Source organism: Micrasema longulum, unplaced genomic scaffold (assembly GCF_059751315.1).
Source record: "Micrasema longulum isolate JH-2025_06_02 unplaced genomic scaffold, ASM5975131v1 h1tg000041l, whole genome shotgun sequence".
Taxonomy (NCBI): Eukaryota; Metazoa; Arthropoda; class Insecta; order Trichoptera; family Brachycentridae; genus Micrasema; species Micrasema longulum.
In genome coordinates, this window is record NW_028277248.1 from 1,741,313 (window position 1) to 1,765,937 (window position 24,625).

General features: G+C 33.7%; 1 protein-coding gene across 1 annotated transcript in view; it reads left to right on the forward strand.

The window, feature by feature from the left end:
* LOC148285317 (zinc finger protein rotund-like) overlaps positions 1-24,625 on the forward strand; it is a 94,169-nt gene that overhangs the window by 67,549 nt on the left and 1,995 nt on the right. The gene's annotated exons all lie outside the window — the stretch shown is intronic.

A 24,625-nucleotide genomic window follows, 5' to 3' on the forward strand; every position in this document is an offset into this window, starting at 1 on the left:
TTTATTACAACTGGTTGTTTTACTCATCACTTTTCACGCTGCGTAACATCCTCAATTCTGCGTACGTTTATACCTCAATGACAAGTCATAACCTGTACTTTAGAATATTTCCTATTTAAAACAAAATCCGCCTTTGTTTAAATCAATAAATCTATATTAAAATAAATGTCATCTGTCATGTACTTTGAGTACAGAATAATAGAAGACTAGGAATTTATTACAACTGGTTGTTTTACTGATCACTTTTCACGCTGCGTAACATCCTCAATTCTGCGTACGTTTATACCTCAATGACAAGTCATAACCTGTACTTTAGAACATTTCCTATTTCAAACAAAATCCGCCTTTGTTTAAATCAATAAATCTATATTAAAATATATCCTAATAAAAACTAATATTTGAAACTTTGTGATTTTCCATGTTAAATAATTTGACTAAGTATATCATCATTTCCCTAACTCGACCCAGTGGTGCATAGGGCAGTGCATCGGTATTCCAAATGCTGCGTATCTTGATCATTAATAACACGAAAGCAAGGTGGCTAGTCTGACGCTCAACTAAGTATTAAGTTTGTCTAAATTTACTAAAATAAATTTAATGTGCCGACCAGTTTCAGAACACGACTGTTCTTTTTTGTCAATGCTGAAATAAACTAAAACTAAATAAAGGTTATAGACAATCACTCACCTGCTTTTCTATGTGTACCGGTTTCGAGACGAATCCGTCTCTTTCTCGGGACACCAATTACATTAAAAGACCGTTTGTTTATAATTAAATTACACAAATGTAGTGCCTAATAAGTGAAACGTTTTATTAAACACGTTTTATTCCATTTTTAAAAATATTTACGAATTTCTACATTCATGTAAATTGAACGTTTCCCAACAAATTCACGATTTCCAAATTCAAATAATGGAACAATAAACGTTTTTTTTATATTGGAAAACGTATCAACCAATCACGAACGTCGGATCGATTTTTAAATATCGAATGTGTTCTTTATTCCAAACTCGAATTCAATCAATCAATCACGACTTTTTAGCGTCTTTATAATAGGTAGAGTATTGAATTTCTATTGAACAAGATTTGATACACCAATTTTGTTGGTATGTCTAAATTTTTGTACACAATTTTACAATATATTTTTTAATTTGTTTTTTATTATTAATTTTCAAAATTAGTGCTTATGTATTTTTTTGTTATTTAAAAATTCATATTTAGGTACTTATTATTTTTTTAAATATTTGAGATTTGGGAGCTATTTTCAACAAGATAACTCAGTATTAGAAAATGGGAATAAAGGTCGAGTAGAATGGGGTTCGAACCTCAGACCTTTGATCCTCGAGTCCGCTACACTAGGCACGAGACCACAACCCGTTCTTTCGCCTTTCATCTTCTCGTTATCTGCTGTGATCACACCGTTATCGATGTACCTACCCAAACATTGAAGGTGAGGGGTCGGTAGAGTATATTCGTAATCGCTCTGGAGAATTCGTCTTCAACTATACCTTCATGGAGAATGTATGGCGTCCTTAGCTTCCCATTGTAATCGCGGCCCTGGACACCGTTAAGACGGGCATCTAATTTCACCCACCGCATCACGGCATGTTACGGCTGCCAGAAAATGGCACCGCTTTCGTACAAAACCATACCTTTAGAGGCGGATGTAGAAAAATAAGATTTAGGATTGGCACTGTAAGTGCAGATAAGAGAATGATTATTATTATTATTCCGACGGTTTTTATTTCGCGTCTTATAAATATTATTGAGCGGTGTATGTAACTAGTTACAATAAATTCTTAGTTCTGACCCAGTGTCAGCGCTTAAATCAATTAGTATCTGAAGCGTGCTAACGACGTGAAAAAAGTCATTGCTGCCATTTGTAGTGACAAATCGAATCAAAGCGTCGGTCGACATTTTCCGAGGTCGCGTCTGATTTCACCCGATGTTTTCCGAACGACCCCGACACGAAATATCGCGAACTACGCTCCATTAACTAATCAACTGGAAAAGAACCGATCAATGATTTTGTTGAAAAAATGCTTCAGAAAATCCCTTCAATGGAAAAAATATTTCAACAGGTCTCGATCGAATAATTTTATGCGTCCAGGCGGATGGCGAATACAGTTATGTGTGTGAAATATAATCAGAATCCTGGACGAGTGTTTTCGACACGATGGCTGCCATCAGAAAAATTCCTGAATACGGAATTCGAGTGGAGGTAAGTCAGCCGCTTTGTGCAGTGGTAAGCTCGCTCGCTTACCATTCTTGAGGTCCTGGGTTCAATACCTGGCAGGGTGAATATTAAATATTAATTTTGAGAAAGGTTATACCTTACCTTCATATTAAAACTGTCGAAATACGTTGCATTTGCTTTACAATCGCAGAACGCCATGCATCACTGGATGCGGGAACATTGTTGACAAAATCAGGATAGGAGTGCTGCGTTGGTTTGGACATGTGGAACGAATGGACGGCAAAATAATGGCTGAAAGGATTAACGATGCGAATGTTGATGGATGCTGAAAACGAAGAAGACCGAGAAAGACGCGACATTATCAAATGATATGATATGAATGGACCTGTCAAAAGTCGTAATTATCGGCATTTGTGCATGAGAAGTTTTAGGTATGAATGTAGAGGAAGCGAGGTTTGAATGCAAAAACTGGGTGATATGGCGTCCTCTCCGCTCTGCCTAGCGGCGTGATGGTTTGTTTGTTAGATAAAATTAGACTTATCTCCAATGGACCAGTGAAGTTTCCAAATTATACAACATGCTAAGTTTATCTTTCTAGCTCAACAATATTATAAGGGGAAAAAACATACATATATGAAAGAAGTTTAAAAATTAAAACCACAGTAAAAAAAAAGTTATGTTTACAGTTTCTAAATTAAATTAAAATTTAATTAAATTAAAAATTAATTAAAAGTTTCTAAATTAAATAAAATTAAAATAATATTAAAACGAAAAAAAAATAGAAGAAAATGTTTTATTTCATTAAATTGTAGGCGCAAAAGCGTTAATTTGTTTTGCTTAACTTTGTTTGTGTAAGGTTTTGAACTTTGTTAATCAGCGCAGATAATGCAATGAACACCTCGCGCCCACTAGACCAAAAACATTTAAACTAGGAAACAAAAAACACCCAAGTTTACAACCATTTTCACCTCATTGGCCTTATGTTCTTAAACTTGTGCCTTATTTGTGTAAACATTTAAATTTTTAAAGTCTTAAGTACAATTTCCCTGAAATATTATTATGCAGTGAAACCTCTTTTTACGCGGGAGATACATTTTAAATTCCACACAGTACCGTGTTTAAAAAATATAGTAAAAAAAGATCAATACTGTATTTCATTTTTCACATTTTTGGTTCAAATTAGTAAAAAACTTTCGTTCTAACAAGATAAGGGTTGAAAAAAAAATTATATAACTAACATAATATAATAATTTATCGACCGGCAAATTATGCCTCTTGTAATTTAAAATAAACTTAGATAAATGGAACTAAAAACTTAAAGAATGATAATCATAATAATAATAATCATTTATTTATTTATTTGACAGACTTATGCAATCCATTCTAACGATGGTAAATACAATTTCTTATAATAAATACAGATACTAATCGAATAAAATACAACTAAATAAAATTAAAGCTAGGACAAAAAAAAACTACTGCTTTAAGACAATATCCGGTCTATCTTAGTGATTTTTTAAATCTATAAAGACTTACACCAAAAAACTCTAGATCTTGTCTCGAGTTTACAATACGACACAATCGGGACATTGGTGCATGCAAGCCATAGTTTGTGATGTGTTGATCAAGGAACAGCACATTATTATTCGCAACCGGCACATTGGAACATTGAATGCCACTTGTTCCTGTAACGATGGTACATCAATTAAGCCATTCAGTAAATTAAACATAAATATGGAGTCAATGTTATTTCTACGTTTTTGTAGACTTGAATTTTTAACATTGACTCCATTTCTCCGTAAGTGTAGTCTCCCCTCTCGAGGCCAATCATCCATGCTACTTTTCTTAGCAAACGATGTTGCACCGATTCGATGATTTATCCGGACTACATGGAAGGGAGACCAGATCACGGATGCATATTCTAAAAGAGGACGAACAAGTGAACAATGTAGTGTTTTAACCGGGAACCGTAAAGTCACTAGATGTCATGGTTTATTAACAAAATATTACAATTTCTATATCAATCTCTGCACTATCGATAAAATCAAGAAAGGCGCTTTGCGCTGGTTCGGTCATGTAGAGCGAATGGACAGCGAAAGAACGACTAAGAATATTTACAATGCGAATGTTGATGGATGAAGAAATATAGGAAGACCGAGAAAGGCATGGCATGACCAAATCCAACAAATACTCAAATATGGACATCAGGGTGGGCCGATATTTTTTTACCAAATTTCGAAATGAAAGGGGTCTAAAAAGTTGCCTTTTGGACTACTCGGAATGCAAAAAATATTTTCAAAAAATATTTGGGACCACTTTTAGCCCTCAACCAGAGCTTGAAGTTTTCGAAAAAGTCAATTTTTTGCGCTAAACCGGCTGTCATTTCGTATTTTAGTAAGAAAAATAGCACAATTAAATTTAATAATGTGCATTAAACCTTATTAAATAAGCATCTAAGGGCGTGAATTGCACTTTGTTTCGTAATAAATGGGTAGCATTGTTTTAATGAGCCATTGCTCTCGTCAATATTAGCCAGGCGCTCAACGGAATCAGTTCCGTGGAGTGTAAACTTTTTGCATTTCGGTATTTTTAAAACGTGTTTGAATTCGTAATGTGATTAAGTTATATCTTTACTAACAAAAAAAAAAAATATCAACATAGATAATTAACAAAATATTCAGACAGTTATAAACTTCAAACCTCGGTTGAGGACCAAAAGTAGTATGGAATATTTTTTTAAATAATTTTTACGTTCAATGTGATCCAAAATGCAACTTTATATACCCCTTTCACGTTAATGTATGAAAAAATAAAAAACTTCATACATCATCGGCCCACTCTAATAGACATGTCTAAAGTCGGAATAATCGGCGCGCGTGCATGAGAAGATGTATGAATGTAGAGGAAGCGGAACGTGTATTCAAAGATATAGTGATGTGGCATTCTATCCTCTTTGCCTACCCCTACGATGAAACGGCGTGATGGTTTGTTGTTGTTGCTGTTGAAGAAATACCTTAGAAAATAGTTGTTTTTAAATAACACAAATCACACAAATCTATCTATTTTCCATGTACCTACAGTTCGCACCAACTATGCACAGAACTCGCCTCTGATTCGCTTAGCGCGTAATTATAATGTATTTTTCAATAACATACACATATTTAACTGCAGTAAACTCACTTTTAAAACAAATATTAAAAAACTATTAAATGAAAAAAATTATGTTTCTTTATAAAAAAAATATTTTTACACTATAAATTTAAGTTGTTTCTTTTCACTCATGTCAAACACACACTCACCCTGTCCATAAACCCACCCTCACACCCATATACACTCACACACATATTCACATACCTACCATAACCACACTCCTTTTTTTTACACACGCATCCTCACACAAAAAAACTCGCACTTCTATTAACTAATATCTAACTGAACTGTATTTTTATAATTGTATTTATGTGGACAACTGATTTGGCTTAATTTTATGTTTTTTTATAATGCTGTGTATATTTTTTTTGTATTGCTGTTCTGAATAAAATATATATTTTTTTTTAAATATAACGTTTATTTACTCTTTTTCTTTAATTGCGGTTTTGAAAGAATAGCGTTTTAATAGGACAAAATCGTACGATTTCCTTACCTTTTATCAGGCTTCATAAATGCTATTAATTCATTATGTTTTCATTTGAAACATAATGAGTATTTTTCGTGGATTGTAGATTTACCTCTTCAGCGTGCTCTCTTCAATCATGTTCCTTGACTATTTAATTGCTTTTCGCCCTTCTTAGTACCTGATGATGTAGCATTTTGTCTTAAATGACGCACAGAATCCCAGCAGAACCGGCTTCAGAGTTGCGTCAACTGTCAATAAAAAATAAAAAAAACAATCTTGTCATAACACCGTCCAAAAATGTTTTCCTGCAAACCTTTTTATTGCCATTTTAAAAATCAAATCAAAAATATGTCAATCGAAGCTAAACTGGCAGTGCACAACTGAGTTTTAGTCCCGACACTTATGTATGGAAATAAAAAGGTGGAACTGGCAGAAGAAGGATGAAAGCTGAGTGAAATGCGATCTCTTCGACGAATGTGCGTTAGGAATGATAAAATCAGGCGAGAGTGTAAATCTGATTCAAGTATACTTGGTAAGAGAAACTGGCTGACCGGCATCTTACGCCTAGATCAGCTACGTCTACGACGAGAGAAAAATTATTATATGTCTACGCAAACAGCGCACTAAATTCGGTGAACGCGCATTTGCGGTCGCAGGCCCTATGGCATGTAATGCTCTCTCAGCAGAGGTGCGAAGGTGTGAAAGTGAAGTGATGTTTCGGAAGAAACTTAAAACCCCCTTTTTCTCTAAATCATTTGAATAAATCCGTAGCATGTGATGACAAAATAAATTGTTTCAATTAAATTACAAATTTGAAAGCTTAAATAAAATTTATTTATCTATAGAATCTCTTTTTAAAGCGCCTTTGCTGTATTATATTACGAAAATGGCATGCAGAGATTCGTACATTATGTAAGGCTGAAATAAGCACTATCGGCAATATCAAGAAAGGAGTTCTGCGCTGGTTTGGACATGTAGAGCGAATGGACAGCAAAAGAACGGCCAAAAATATCAACGATGCGAATGTTGATGGATGCAGAAATAGAGGAAGACCGAGAAAAACATGGCATGACCAAATCTAACAAATACTTGAAGATGGACATGTTAAAAGTCGGAATATTCGGCGCGCGTATATGAGAAGATATATATATATTTGGATAATTTATGTAGCGCTGTTTTTGTGAAAATCACCTCAAGGGTGCTGTACAATAAATAAATATCCCACCACGCCTTGCAGCTACAGAGCGCACGGACGGTTGGGATTCTTGTTCCTCGTCTCCAATTATGATATACATAAGCTAGATTACAGAACGTCTTGCAGCTACGGGACGAGTGAAATTCTGGCAACTTAAAATTATCAATTAATTTACAAAAACAAACATTGAGCATAATAGTAAATTTGTAAAGTGTTCGTGCTAAAATGTAAACAATAAAAAACTAAACAGATAAAGCACTTTAACACTATGGTTAACATAACAGATAAAAATATCCAAAGGGTAGCTTTTGATGTTTGAATGTAGAGGAAGCGAGATATGTATTCAAATATAGAGTGATGTGGCGTTCTATCCTATCTGCCTACCCCAACGGGGAAACGGCGTGATGGTTTGTTTGTTTAGTTTGTTTGCATATTACTTTTTTTATAATTGATGGTTGTTACGTCAAGATTCGCGACGATGTTCTATAAAAATTTAATGGTTTGGAACAAAGTTGAAATTTAAGATGAATCGTGATGTATTGAAGGCGTGAAAAATAAAAATAATAAATAAAGGGTCCATATTGTAGAGTTATACTCTAACTGGCTTCTCACTAATGAACTATACATCAACTTCAGAGTGCCTATGTTTTTGAATTCCTTAGTCACACGTAACATGAAGCCTTACATTTTTAGAGATGTATCAAAATTTTGTTTAAATACATTTAAAATAAAAAATAAGCCGGCTCTGTCTATTCCCCGATAGAGCCGACAGGATACTCGCTCGGGGTACAATTTGTAGCGCAGCTACAGCTACCGATACCGCATCTATCTGGGTCATTAGTGCGTGAAGATGCGTTCTTTCTTCCTCCGAAACGCAATTATGCGTGCATACCGATAGAGGAAAACACGCAATCAGATCCCTGCACGGAATGATACCTAAAGATACAAGAATGCTGAAGAAATCAGGAGATATATTTGTCATTGAATTAAATTTTTGTGCGGCTTAGATGCCACATGAATCTACACAGAATATATAATACAAAACTTGACGCTTGACCTCTACGACTGAACTGTACAAAAAAACTCACCTGTAGCTCAATTCTCAAATAACTATCGACGTGCTAATAAGTGACGTGAAAACTATTTCTCACCACGGTTATTTATTGTATTCGCGATCACAATAGAACATCTGTAAACACCTAATATTAAATGTCAAAATATTAGCGTTTCGCGACGTATAATCCTGCTGCGTAATCACATATTCGAATTTCACCGGTGTAAATATGGAAAATATTCCAAAACTGCTTTTTTTTAAATTTATTTATCATTTATCATGCTATTATTTTTATAAATAATGATAAATAAATTATTAAACAGAAAAATATACATGTTTTAATGTTTTTTTTTTGTTTTTAAATATCTGTATTTAAAAAGATGTCATATTTTGCTTAATTGGACGTATATATGCAGAAAAGATCCAACTGTCAAATTACAGTTTTGAGATATTTTATGAAATATAAGATCACCCTCATATAAAATTACAGGTATAAGATCACCCTAATAATACCACTACTTGATTTGAAAAAATATTGTTAATGATGGAAATAGTATTTTTCTTGCCACTGGTGTTTCATTTGTTCAAAATTAACGTTTCATTTATGAGTTATATGCCTATTTATGGAGCTGGATTATTTTTACCTAAACAGATTTTAATATTTTTAAATGCAAAAAAAGTTCAAACTACATTTTGTAAAATTTGGCTACTGGGTTTGTATAGAGAAAAATCGGAAAATTTACTCAAAAACCCTCTAAAATAATAAATCGTATAAATCAATATTGCATAACTCTATAATAAATTAACTAGTAGGTAGTAGGTAGTCCTGTTATTGTTTATTTTAATAATAATAATGATAATTATGGATAACTTATATAGCGCCATTTTCGTAATATAATACCTCAAGGGCGCTTTACAAAGTGATTATGTAAAGATATAAATTTAATTTTAACTTTAACTTTTTAATTTAAGAAAAATAATGTACTTTTTCAAACCACATGCTAAGAATTTATTCAAATGATTTAGAGAACAAGTGGGTTTTAAGTTTCTTCCGAAACATCACTTCACTCTCACAGTTTCGGACTTCTGCTGGATTGGTGATATCTGCTGGTTGGTTTTTTATTTTGCATAAAAATGTCTATAATAAACCCTATTTTAAAGACTTAGTATATTTTTTTAGTTAGTTAGCTAATATTTTTTATGTAACAAACAAACCATCACGCCGTTTTCCCTTCGGTAGCAGCTGAGAGTATAGAATCCTATATCACGATGCCTTTGCAGACATACCTCGCTTTCTCTACATTCACACACCTTCTCATAGTTGACGTTCTTTCACCTTTCATTTGCCCTACATGTCCAGACCAACGCATGACTTCTTTCTTGATTTTGTCGATATTACTTGTCTCATTCTTAAATTGTGTACGAATCTCGACATTTGTTGACCTATCGTACATAGTTTTACCAAACGTTTGCCTGAGAGATCGCATTTCACATCGCACTCCGCTTCCGTACATAAGGATCGGCACCGGGACTCCATTGTGAACTGCTAATTTCGCCTCCCATAACAATCATTTATTTGCCTAGGTTAATTTTGGTGCACCGTTCACAAGCTTTCTGGCACTTGCCCTCCTTTCATTATATTTCTCAGTAATTTTATCCCTAGTAAACATACTTTCATTTTATCGGCATTCAATACAGTAAACATACTGTATTAAATGCCGCAGCGAGACTTATTTTCGGAATCTCTAAGTTCAGTCATATCACTCCACTACTTCGGGAACTACACTGGCTACGTTTTCCATAGAGGGTCGAATACAAACTCTGTTGGCTTATGTATAAGTCACTGCACAACTCGGCTCCGGAATATCTAAGGGAACTATGCATTCCAGATGAACTAGCTGACAGGCGTCTCACGCTTAGATCAGCTACGTCTACGGCGAGAGGAAAAGTTATTATACCTCTACGCAAACAACGCACTAAATTTGGTGAACGCGCATTTGCGGTCGCAGGCCCTATGGCACGGAATGCTCTCCCAGCAGAGGTGCGAGGCTGTGAAAGTGAAGTGATGTTTCGGAAAAAACTTAAAACCCACTTGTTCTCTAAATCATTTGAATAAATCCGTAGCACGTGACAACAAAATAAATTATTTTAATTAAATTACAAATTTAAAAGCTTCAATTAAATTAACTTAACAATAGAATCACCATGTAAAGAGCCCTTGAGGTATTTTATTACGAAAATGGCGCTATATAAGTTATCCATAATTAATTTAATTAATTTCCAGATACACAAATTCCTCTACCTGTTTAAGGATAACCTTATCAACAGTGATCTCTCATTTAGTCATTCTTTCAAAAACCATCACATCTGATTTTTCAATATTCCTCCTTATTAATAACGTTTTTCCGCACGCGTTTGAATGTGGGTTTTTTCATACCCCCCGTATTTAATACGAAAGAGGGATGCCCCATTTGTCCAATTTTCCCCTCGATCCTCATTTCCTTCTTACGCCATACAAATACCTTAGCAGAGAACTTATTATCGTTAGGGGACAGAGGGATACTTAGGACCGGGGGTAATCCCAAAAAAATCATCCCTCGAGTGACAACCGCTTATCCTGTATGACGGATCGGATCGTTTGTAACACACATCCCTTATCTTACGTAAATAAGCGAATTCTGAAACAAACCCCAAATTAAAAGTACCCCTAGTATCTCATTGCACGATTTCACAAAACTAAAATAAAAATAATTCTAACATGTTTTTTCAATATTATTTTGCGGGTGGATTTTACCTTTTAAGGAGTTAATCAACATTGATATAGGTAACTACAAACATTTCAGCAGATATTTAGAATTTATCTTTTGAAAGTACTTTATATTTTTATCTCAAATCGTTTATTAAAAAACGTACTTATAAAATGGTAGTTTAAATAAGGTTTATAATGGCCCGTATTTACAATTAATTGCTAATTATTTTTCTTAATTTTTGTAAAGTTTTGTTTGTACAGTATAAATACTAAAGTACAAATAATTTGATAAACAAGTGTTTTTTAATATTTTTATGAAATCAATTCCTGTTAGGCGTTACTTCTAATTCGAGCAAACAAACCATCAGACTGTTTTCTCGTAGGGGTAAGCAGACAGAATAGAACGCCACATCTCTGATACAGACCTCGCTTTATCTACATGAATACATCTTCCCATAGTTATAAGATCAAGTATTATTATTAAAAAAATATATTAATTGAACAAATTAAAAAAACATTTTGCCGTTTCCCATAGGGGTAGGCAGAGAGGATAGAAAGCCATATCACTATGGTCTAAGAACGCCATATCCTAGTCCCTGCACACAGACCTCGCTTCCTCTACATTTGTACTTCTCAAGCACGCACGACGTTTATCCCTACTTTTGAAATGTCCACCTTCAAGTATTTGTTGAATTTGATCATGCCAAGTCTTTCTCGGTCTTCCTCATTTTCTGCATCCATCGACATTAATTTGCAACCTTAAATCCTTTGATCCGTTATAAAGCCCTCCACTCTACATTTTCTATCCAATGCAGAACCTTTCTTGATTTTGAACATAGTTAAATTATTTTATTTGTAATGCGTTTTTACACTAAAATATTTCATAATCCCTGATCTGGCACTTGAAGTGTAAATCTGATCAACTTTTCTTGTTGCAAAATGATCAGGATACGCTCTGATTTTTTTTTTAAATGATTTTTTATTGTATTCTTTATTTAGTTTAGGTTAGACTGTAAGAAATGCTAGTGGCAATCAGTCCGCCATTTAACTATGTATACCTTTGTTATTATTTTTGTATGTATGACATTGTATATTATAGTTAGTAAAGATTTAGTATTATTATTATTAAATGTTTCGTTAAATTTGAGATTTTTTTTCACATTTCGATGAAATTAATATTTCGAAGAATTTACGCCACCCTTCTCACTTCCTTGACAAATAGCTGTTTAAAATGACCCCTATTATAAAAGTTGGTAGCCCTTATTTGAGATTTTATCAAAACATTCTGGTCATCTTACAAATTACCTAAAGGTCTAAAACGATTTCTCTTTTCATATTATCTTACCCCTAAATACCCTATACCCCATTTAACCCTTTCTTGACCATTTTTTACCATAAAGCCTATTTTAGACGACAATAAAAATCCACACGACACGATACTATAACATGCTTATTGTATTATAACTATTTGTATTTTTTAAAATTTAATTTAAGGTAACACACTAACCAGTATATCGTACGAACGATTAAACAAACCATCACGCCGTTTCCCCGTAGGGGTAGGCAAAGAAGATAGAATGCCACATAACTCTATCTTAGTATACAAGTTTCACTTCCTCTACATTCATACATCTACTCATGCACGCACGCCGATTACTCCTACTCTTGACATGTCCAACTTCAAGTATTTGATGGACTTGATCGTGCCTTGTCTTTCTCGGTCTTCCTCGTTTTCTGCATCCATCAACATTCGCATATAGATCCTTTTAGCCGTTCTTTTGCTGTTTATTCGCTCTACATGTCCAAACCAACGCGGCACCCCTTTCTTGATTCTGTCGATTTAACCTGCTTTCATCATTATTTATCAGCATTTAACCTGCTTTCATCATTATTTTTTCAATTCCATACTTCGGTCCCATACATTAGAGTTGGCAATAGAACTCCATTGTTAACGGCTAGTTTTGCCTCCTGCAATAAACATTTGTTTGCCAAAGTAGATTTCAGTGCCCCGTTCACCCTGTTCCCGGCAGTCACCCTCCTTGCAATATTTTTCTCAGTCTTTTCAGCTCTAGTAAACATACTTCCCAGATGCACAAATTCTTCTACATGATTCTGAATATCTCCATTCACTTTGATCTCACATTTACGAATAATAATATTTTCATCCCTTTCAAGAACCATCACTTTCGATTTATTAACATTCATAAGCAAATCGCTTTTCAAGAATGCAAGCATACATCGCAGACTTTTGTTCCCAGTATATTATGAGGTTGACAAATCTCCTCTCAATTTACTTTTACTAAATGTTTACATTTGTAAAATTTTATTTATTTAAGACATCAAGTACAAATAAAAATCTGCACTTTGACGGACTTATTGATAAAAGCGATCTTCACAAACTGGTCAAAAGAAAAAAAACTGGTCAAGAGTTCTACTTAATTTTACTTAAATTAAAACTATTATAATTGTCAAGAATGCATGTTTTAACTTTGTTTTTTTTTTTTTTTAAATGCGCCATTTATTTATCTTATTTTCCTAATTTAAAATTTTCACCATTTCACCCCCTGATGTACGTAACTTTACCTCAATCTAAGAGGATGCTTAAACATTCTGACGTTTTGTATCTTTTAAGGGGTGGTTTAGCGAAAAAAGTGGACGTGTAAATACTGAATGCATTAAAGAGGGTCACCGTTTAGAAAATAAGAGATTAAGGGATGAGATTCGTTATAATTTAACTAGGGGTTCAAAGCATGATGGAAAGTCGTAGAAAACTAAGCAAATAATATATTTTACTTTGTCTGAAATCCAATATTGGAAGAATTTTAGAAATATGGATGTCAACACATGGCCAGGATTGTGGATGCTACACAGCTTGTCTCAGTGTCCGGGGGGATTAGAAATACAGATCTCCGTGTGATGTATTGACTCGATGTGATTTTGACTCCATCTCTAAATCCTGAAAAAGAAAATAGAGTGGAGAGTGAGGTTCCAGGCTCCGGGAAGTGTCGACGGGAAACATTTATTTTCAAGGTAGTTTTTACTCTTCTTCATTTTACTGTCCCTGGCCTGGCACTTGAAGCGTAAGACTGATCACCTTGCGTTGATCGAAATACGCTGTATTTGGTGTACCAACTCAGGGCCCTGTGCACCAGTAGGCGCGGAAAGGGGAATAATGGTAATGAGTATAAAATATTTAAACAACTTTCTTTAAATAGAATAACATTATATCTCTAATTTATCAAACTATATAATACGGTGTCCATGAAAATGACGCTTGTAATCATCGCAAATAATCATTATTTATTTATATATTGGACGGACTTATGCAGTCCATTCTAACGATGGTAAATACAATTTCTTATAATAAATACAGGCACTAATAAAATAAAATACAACTAAATAAAATTAAAGCTAGGACAAAAAAATAAAAATTACTACCTCAAGACAAGATCCGGTCTATCTTAGTGAATTTTAAAATCTATAAAGACTCACACCAACAAAGTCCAGATCTTGTCTCGAGTTTACAATACGACACAATCGGGACATTGGTACATGCAAGCCATAGTTTGTGCTGTGTTGATCGAGGAACAGCACTTTATTATTTCGCAACCGGCGGATCGGAACATTGAATGCCTCTTGTTCCAGTAACGATGGTACATCAATTAAGCCATTCAGCAAATTAAACATAAATATGGAGTCAATGTCGAACAATTATATTTTTTTAATTATTTCTGGTAGCCCTATTCATCTTGATGGACAGTCTAGTGCAAGGGTTGTGACAGAAAAGTATTTTAAGGCCAACACCTTTATTCTAAGGGTATTATTAGGCAGGGCCGCGGCCGGTGTGTCAAAACAAGGGATTTTAGATTTAAGGATTCAAACTACCGCTCCTTTTAATTTATTCATAAGTTTATTTTTAATATGTATTGAGATAATATAAAAATATTTGAACGGGTGATCGTGGATCGCTTTGCTATGTTGCCTACGGATGCGACGTCGTAGCGATACCACGCCACACACGCACAACTTGCATCTAGCTTGGAACGGCTTTACCTACATAGATAGCAGGGGCGAACCGTGTATAGAAGCGATTATGCGCAGCTTACCATTATATTTGACTAACCATAATAATGTTTTATTGTAACTTTATTTACAAAAAAACAAATAAATAATTATCATTTATTTTAAATCATTCCCACCGTTTGTATTTTTATCCTAATATAAATATAAATTTTAATAAAGCGCGCCCAGCGCCTGCGTGAGCCAAGAAACTAGCAGATTATTCCAGCTTATTTTTTCGTACAAATAAGTATACTATATTTTGAATGTATTAACCCAAGTGCGGGTTTTTTCTCCTAGATTAAACTTGCAGATTACACAAATTATTTGAAGATTCTTGATTTGGAAAACAGTATTTCAAACATTATTTCTTAAGGCCTATTTTTCTTTGAGCTGGTACTTTTGAAATAAGACCATAATTACTTTCATGCGTCATATTGCAGGACATATAGCACTCCACGCGGCCGTTTTTAGCACTAGTAATTACTAGAACAATGCGGCCAGTTGACATTTCAATTGAATACCTAATATCGATTGAATTAATAGTGTTGTTTTTTCTTTATTTTTGAATGCATCATGTATTAAAGTAATGGATAATATATCTATATAATATAATATATCACAAATTTACATCGTTTGAGTTGATTTCATGGATGAGAGTTGTTGTATCACACAGAACCACAGAAAAATATCAATTTATAGTAAATATTACTTACATAAAGTTATGTACCTCCTATGTAGCTACAAATGTATGAATGTCGATTGTTTTTGTTAAATATGAACAATTAGCATCCTCCAATTTTTTATAGCATATGCATGATCGTCGAATGCAGCCCTGGTATAAATATATAAAAAAAACAGTAACTATGGGTACGTTTTCGTGTGACTACTTTAAAAAATATTTCACTCCATAGGGCACGTCTATGTATTAATATGTCAATGGGTATGACACTCTCCAATAGCAAGAGTTCACTGATATGAAAGATGTTGATCTGCAAAGTGAATAAAAAAACATTAACAGATATTTGTTGAAGAAAAGTCAGGACATCAAATAAACCATTAAGTATTTTAAAGATGTAAATCAGATCTGCATTATATCAGCGTTTTGAATAATGGTCTATTAAACCATATATTTATTTAAATATAACTTTAGAGTGTTGAATCTCCAAACGTCCATCGTCCATGCGTTCTGTCACTACAAGACGCATTGTAATCTAGCACCTGTCGGAGATTCAAAATGTATCTTTAATTTAAAATATTCTAATTACTATATGATATATTGAAATGCAATTATCTACCTGTGATTTAAAATTCATTTCACGAATATTTTAAAAGTAATTATTGTTTTGTGGAATATAAATGTCTGTGCGGTTTTTCATAATTACATTTTGATAGAGGTTATATTTTATAGCAAATAATTGATATATTTATAGAACATGAGCGCTATATAATTTAAGTAATAATACTTATGTGTTTTTAATATTGTGGTAGAGTATTATTATGGATAGCTTATGAAGCGCCATTTTCGTAATAAAATTCCACAAGTGCACTTTACAAAAGTGATTCTGTGCAGTATTTAATTTAATTTATTTTATCTATTTAAAAACAATTTATTTTGTCATACGTGCCAAGGACTTATTCAAATGATTTAGAGAACTTGTGGGTTTATGTGGGGAATATTTAGCTGATTTAAAAAGCGCCATTTTTGTGAAAAATCACCTCAAGGGCGTTTTACAATTGTACACCTAAACTTACATTCTAACTTAGCTATTGAGCTTGTCAATTGTGAAATATTATATTTACTGATTTAAAATTGAGGGTATGATCAACTAAAAAAGTAAGATTTTAATTGGGATCTAAACTGACTGGGACTGTCGATGATTTGTAAGTTTAAAGGTAATCGGTTCCAGGCAGAGGTTCTGGCAACGGCAAAAGCACGCACGATCTCCGATTCTAGTGTTTTGGGAGCGCCGGATTTCGACAAGTTTTCCTCTGCCTGAGTCAAATGCTGACCTAAGAGTAGATTTTCTTTGACCCGTATTTTCCCTAATACAAAGGTCCGATAGGTATTTTGGAGCCATTTCATGAAGGGATTTGAATACTGCCCGGCAAAGCTTGTATTTTTTGCTCTCTGGGCCTTTTTAACCAGCGTAAATCTCGAAGATTTTGTGAGATGTGAGAATATATTTTTACTCCCGTAATAAGCCTTGCTGCTGCATTGAATACGGATTTAAGTTTATTAGTTTGGTATTTTGGGAAATTTGCGTATATTCCATTAAAGTAATCCAGACGAATCTTCAACTTAACATGATAGCAACTTTAAAAAAAATTCGACACTATATCACAATTTACAAGGTACAAACGTATATGATTTCATACTTTTTTTTCAATCCTGGAATATATAAAGCCTTTAATAATAATGTTTGGATAATTTTTATAGCGCCATTTTTGTGAAAATTGCCTCAGGGGCGCTGCACAATAAATAAATATCCCAGCACGTCTTGCTGCTACAGAGCGCATGGACAATAAGAAATCTAGCCCCTATTTACATTTTTATTTTTAAAATTTTTATTTGACAATGAAGTTTAGAGTTTAAGTGATATTTTAAAAAACGAAATAAAAAGCAAATTTATAAAAACAGAAGTTAGATAGCAACAAGTCTTGCAGCTACTGAGCGCATGGACGGTTGAAATTCTAGACCCTTTCATTATAACCTTTAATTATAACCTTTTCAATATCAAATATAAAATAACGTAAATGTCGCATTTTCCACACATCCATCGTTGTTCTTCGATCATGACGAAATGTTTTTTATTTTTTCTTCTAAAAGTGGAATTAGCAAATTTTCATATTGAGGCAACACCGTGGGTTTTTCTATCAAATTCGACATGACAAGCAGCAAAAAATTAGGAGAGGATTTTGAAAAGCACGTATGTAGGTATTTCCCGATTCGTTATAATATGCTATACATCTTGAATAATTATTCAGAATTCGTGATTTTAATGACGTTACAGGGTCAGAGGTCCTCACGACATAGGTATGTAATTGAAAATCATTAGCTTATCATATTATATTTATTTTGTAAAAGAAACTCTGCATTTTGTATATGCGAAATCGTGTGACCGACCAATATTTTGCTTTCATTTTTTTTTGTTTAAAATAAATATTTACGTTCTTATGATTTACCCAAATATTTTCATTTTTAACGAGTAAATAACTCACTATTATAAAATGGGAATTAAGTTGTGGTAGAGTGGGGTTCGAACCTCGGACCTTTGATCTGTGAGTCCGCAACACTAGCCACGGGATCACAACCCGATTCAATTATTAAATTATTAATATTATTAATTATTATTATTATGGTGGCCTCCGTGGTGTAGTGGTCAAGACGCTTGACTCATGCACGGAAGGTTCCGGGTTCGATTCCCGGTGAGAACACGGAAAATAAAAATGTGATTTTTCTCAAGCCTGGGTGTTCTGGCCTGTTGTGGTGCAAAATAAAAAATAAAAAAAATTTTAAAAAAATATATATTTTTAAAAAAAACTTTTTAAAACCTTTAATTTTTTTTTCTCTTCACAATCTTCTTCTTTTATTCAATTATTCTTAAGAAAGAAGCTTGTTTGTCTTTGAAAAAAAATGATTTTATTATCGGCGCTATGGAGCGCCGATAATAAAATACGTAAAAATATTATTTTGCTTAGTTTGATAGTCTACAACAAATAAATAAAAAAATTAAAAAACACTGACTTTTCATATTATGTATTAACTCCTGATCAAATACTTCTACATTCACAAATCAAAATAATGATCAAAACATTTAATCTTTACCCAATGCCACAATAAGATGTTTGTTTTAAATACGTATAAATTTCAATTCGTTTTGACTTTTTTATCTACAAAACGAGATACTTACATAATTATTATGGCTTTTTTATTTCACCAAATGATTATCTATGGTATAAATTAGATTTTACGATATTGTCTATTTTATATACATTAGCAATCGTTTGTCCTGTGTTTATACATATTTAAACATCAGACGTATGTTTAATGTCATTTAAGATTAATTTTATTTCAAATCAATGCAAAGTTTGTATCGGGCCACGGTTTTAATGTCTTAATCAATATGGTCGTATCAGAAATACGATTTGAAGAAACTAAGAATGACTTTTTACGTTTTAGTAACATACTGTATTAAAGGAATGTTTATATAACTATGCGAATGTTGATGGATACAGAAAACGAGGAATATCGAGAAAGACATGACGTGACCAAACGTAATAAAATGATTCATTAAACGCCGCAGCCATACTAATTTTTGGAATATTTATGTTCTGTCATGTCACTCTACCACTTCGGAAATTACACTGCCTACGTTTTCCACAGAGTCGCTGCGCAAGTCTGGTCCAAAATATCTTTTAAAAAAAACATTATTCCCATACCCAACCAGCGCATTAAACTCGATGAACGCGCGTGTGCGTTCGCTGGCCTTATGGCATGGAATACTCTCCTAGCAGAAGTTTGAAACTGTGAGAGTAACGTGATGTTTCAGAAAAACTTAACTAACCTGTTCTTTAAATATATTTTTTTTCAAATTGTAATCAATATAAAAATTAAAATCACTTTGTAAGAAGAATTCATTTCTGTAATTAAAAAAAATAAAATATCCTGTGGCTCGATTCAAATTTAGGTTATACATTAAAGATGAAACAGATGTCCGGTAATTGTCCAGTATCCTGGGTATCCGGCCTAATTTTATTATCTGGCCGAATAGCGGATAGTAGCTTAATGCCCGGCCGATACCTTGTATTCACGAAACTGCGAAAAAAATAATGAAATCAACGCCAGTAATATGGTTTATTGATATCGATTGTGTTTGGAAAAAGGGAAGTAACCCTCATTATTTTTAAAATGTACTTTTTTTTGCATAAAAGCGTTCTTCAGTGTTCAGTATACCCTAGAAAAAGAATTTAACCCGCAAATAAAAAAAATCTTCAAAATTATTTTTTATTAAAAATATATTTGCTTGAAAATTAAAACCACAAGGGCTGAAACTACCCAAAACCATTATAATTTAGAGACAATGGGCCGGATATCCGCCTATCCGGCTAGTTGGCTCGCGGAATATCCGGTATCCGGCCAACCCACTATCCGTTGTATCACTTGTATTATTAACGTGGATATTTTTTTATCTACGTCTATCAACATTTAAACTTAAATATCTTAAACGACTATTTGTTTTACAATATACTATATAGTATCGCTGAATGATTGGACACTTACTTAATTTTATTCTCGTCTCTTATTTACTTCATTGTTAATATTATTAACTTTTTGAAGTAGTTTTACGGGCGTTTAAGTATTTAAATGTAAATAAAATAACAAAATATTAGCATATTGGGCCTAACTTATAAATCTGGTATAAAGTTACGCCTATGTATAGTGATAAAATAAGGATGGGAATATCATCCTTATTCTACCAATAGTGGTATTATAGAATAAGGATGTTATTCCCATCTGTATTTTACCACTAAACCTAGACCTAACCTTATGCTAAGTATATGATTAAGGCCCATTATAATTACAATACATTCCACAATATGATATAAACAGTAAAAAGAGATGTAGATTCAAAAGTCCTGCTCACTAGAATAACCTTCCTTGTTCAGAAATTTTATTTGCAGGACATGACAATATTGTCTTGTACATTGTATTGTCTTCGTGTGAACCCACCTTAACATCCACCAACACTTTTTACTAACAAACTTGAATATGTTTATGTACATTGTATATTTAGCTCCTCTGTCCTCATTAACCTTGACCCTAACATGTCCTGTCCGATCTTCAGGCGGTTTCTGGAGGGGGCCTGTCCGGCGGTAGCGGAGTTCTCGGGGGCGACCGGCGGGGAAGGAAGAAACATATTTCAACATCCCCCACCGAGTATCGCGCGCCGAGGGGTGCTGGAGACCCTCTCGAGTGGGGGATGCTAGAATCGTCAGACCACGAGGTGCAAAAACAAACGAGCATGGCGCTGAGTAGTGCGAATGACGACCGGGCTGGTTTCGAGAGGACAGTAAGAGATTGCCGATGATGATGGTGTGATTTTCGGCTGTTGCTGCAGATACTGATCAGATGTTCACAAATTAAATTCAATCTATTTCGGAAAATGTTAAGAATGAGCGAAACCGATCAGCAGATTCGATTTTTAAATCCGTTTCTGTTGTAATACACAATCGAATCAATATTTTAGTTCACGACTTAATTTTGATATCTGAAATATGAAAATCTTAAGTCACATATCAAATTCTGACTCGAGAATAATGCGTTTACTTTCTGATTCAAAATCAAGGCCCTGATTGGAATGGGAAGTTAACAAAGTTATTTTCAATCGTCTATAAAGTATAATCGAAATGTCTTTACCAAAATATGTATATTTGTTAAAAAATTTGAAATCTCTTTATTCGTAACATGCAATTGAACATATCGTGGGCATGCAAGAGAAATTGACCAAATGACAAAATCAATCATGTTCAGGGGAGCCATTTTAGTGTTTTTTTAGAGTTTAGTTGCTTCTTAAATATCAGATTTTTCAAGCAGGTGGTTGGTAATTTCTCAAAAATCTGTGAGCTTCTATCAAATGGTCACATATTTTCTTTTTTTTTTTGGAGTGTCGTATCTACTTGGCATTTTTACCAGTCAAGCATACGAAGCTAATACGATTTCAAAAAGTTAATAATATCAATTTCGTTATTTTTGCAAATGGTCACTTTTACTTGTATAACCACGATATGTTAAATAAAAAATCATAGAAATATACGCATTTTCGTACAAATAACTTGATTTTCTTTCATAGACAATTGAAAATAACTCTGTTAACTTCCCACTGTCATCGGAGCCCATGACGCGAGTTTTAAGTTTCATAATTGGCTACAGATTTATTGTTTAGAAATCTGGACAGAGTTCCAACCAATTTTTCATTTCGTTTTCTGCATGCAAGTTATAGACACCGCACCGTTGCAGTGCCTATCTTTTGGGCTGATATCGGCAGGAGTGTGAACAACACATGGCATAACAACACAGAAAATCACCACGAGCACCTCTTAAAAGCAATCAAAATCTGAGATACTATTTACTGATGTTTATCGAAACATTCAACATGGATTTCCTCTCCAGAAATGTGTTTAAAATTTTCAGTCGGTGGTTACCAGCAACATTCAAATTTTCGCGTGGAAATTTTAAGTTTATTATTCGACAAACATCTGTGATCTCTTACTGCCTCTGTCAGTCTCTTTGTCCTTATCTCGAGAATTGATCGTGTATTTCTCCCGAGCCAAGTGAATTCGTCAAATCTCCTAATCTTTCGCTGTGCTTCTGTTTGTATGAAATTGTGAAGAACTGCGTTTTTCATATAATTTAGAAGCTGAAGAAAAGATGATTCGACGCTTTTTCACATGCTAGATTCTGAAGAACGCTTAAAAAACAACTCCATAGTATTAACCCTTAACTAGTGTAGTCAGTAGGACCCGATCGCCCTATTTTACGCTCTTTTGCATATGCTTTCTACTATATTTATAGTTAGAAATGGTGAACTCTATAAATTTATCATAGCTCAAAAAATATTTTGTGAATATGGGACAATTTCAAAACATTTCATTTCTTTCGATCGTCACCTATCATTTTATTATCACCCATTTTTTTACCAATTTTGACATTAACAAACTTTTTATTAAATGACAATTAAAACTGGTGGTCATTTCCGCAGTCATTAGGAGACTTTATTTTCTATAAAAACCCATATTTTTGTACTAAACTGCATTGTTTATATATATTTTTGATGCACTTTGATTCACTAATCTATTGTGGCCACCAGTTTATTGATCCTTCAGAATTTGGAAAATAACAAATATGACTCAAAACTTGAATATTAAACCTTTTGGGAAATTACATGGGTCCTCTGGACCCAACATCAAAATACTTACCTCACACAGTTTAAGGGTTTGAATATCTGTGAGTTGTGGTTTATGCCGACTGACATACGCGATCATTTTTGACAATTGAATGAAAATATAATGAAAGCTACCAAAGTAATTTCATGTTGATATTGTATATTCAGTCATCGAGTATTTTTCAACAGTGTTGTATATGTACTTTGATACCTTCTTCATTGTTTTTACTTCTTGGTCGATTCTAGCCGGCCGTAGGTCATCATTTCTGTATGCCGCTGCGCTGTTCCGATTTGCTTGACGCCATGATGACGTAGCTGCTTGTTTTTGTTGTTCGTCCATTTCATTTCGATGTTGTCACTTTGGTGTTTTATGATTTAAGTTCTCTTAGATGTCTTTCGATTCTGTATTTGTGTTGTCTAGCTGGTGATGATACTATTAGAGATGGTCCTTAACAATGGGTTTTAGAGTGATCACTGATCACCCATCGCTAAGTGCCGTGTCAGTTGTAAGTAGATGTTAGAATTCATGTTGTGCGCTGTTAGCTATAACATTTATTGTGTATTAATCGCATATAACGTGTTCGCATTACAAGATTTTATCGCAGTTACGTGGGTGGTTTTTTATTGTAGCTATTTATGTTTGTCTCGCGTTTCCTCTTGTAGTTTTTTGTCTATAAATTAATCATTTCTCTGTTCAAACATTTAAACGATTCATCTAATTTCTTCCTCTGAGTAATCTACGCATGCCATAATTCACGACATAGTGTAAAATGTTTTTATTTCTTGCAGAGTCGTTTGCCTAATGTTTTATATTAAATGTGCACTTTCCCTCCTTGGCCATTAGTGTTTTTGCTCTATTCATTTTCTTGGTGTTTAGTTTTTGTCCATTTGGTGAATGTGTCAATCTATTTTTTATGGTTACATTCTACAGTAGCACGTATTTTGCATTTAAGTACTTTTATTTAACATTTATTGCAGCTGGATTTCCTGTTATATTACTATGAGTAGCCCGATTTGTTAAATGCATTTTTTCCTGTTTCAATCTCTTATTCTTTATTTTTAGTTCGTAAGACTCGTAACTATTCAACCGATAACGATATTCGACTATAACAACAATCCAATCTTGGTTTATTTACTGTTTACTAGTTCGAGAGAAACGAATACTTCACGTTAAATTTCTGACAACACATCACCGAAGCTTTCCACTTTTTACTTCACGCTTTTCTAAAATTTTACTTTAATTAAAATTTAATCATAACGGTCAATATTTTCTTCCAACAGCCTTGTTGTTTTTTTACCGAACTGGGTGAAGCCATTAAGTTAGGCAATCCCGACGATTTACAAAATCAAATAGATGAACAGGAAGATGGCTTGAGCAGCGTGTCGTGCCTATTGTTGGCAATGGTGCGTTTCTAATGACGGCCACTTCCTCAGACCAGTCACAAGAGATGTTGGTTTTATGCCTTTTATGTCTGGTGCCTTCCTTATCGACTTAGTTACGTCCTCGCAATCAATTTGACCTAATCATGTTTTGTATCGATTCCATTGTTCGGTCGATTAACTGGAAGAGCTTATATTATGACAGCAGTTTGATTATACATACTTATGTACAAATTATATTTGGCTCGAAACGCCTCCGCCCTATGTAAATCCTCCGCATATGCGAACAATCGCGAATTCAATTATTAATCGACCCAAGATTGCAAATGAATAAGGAATACCGCGATTGATTCGATTATCTACAATGTGTAATTGTGTAACATGACGTCATAGAATGTACGGTCGTAGGATGCAAACTTACATCAGCTG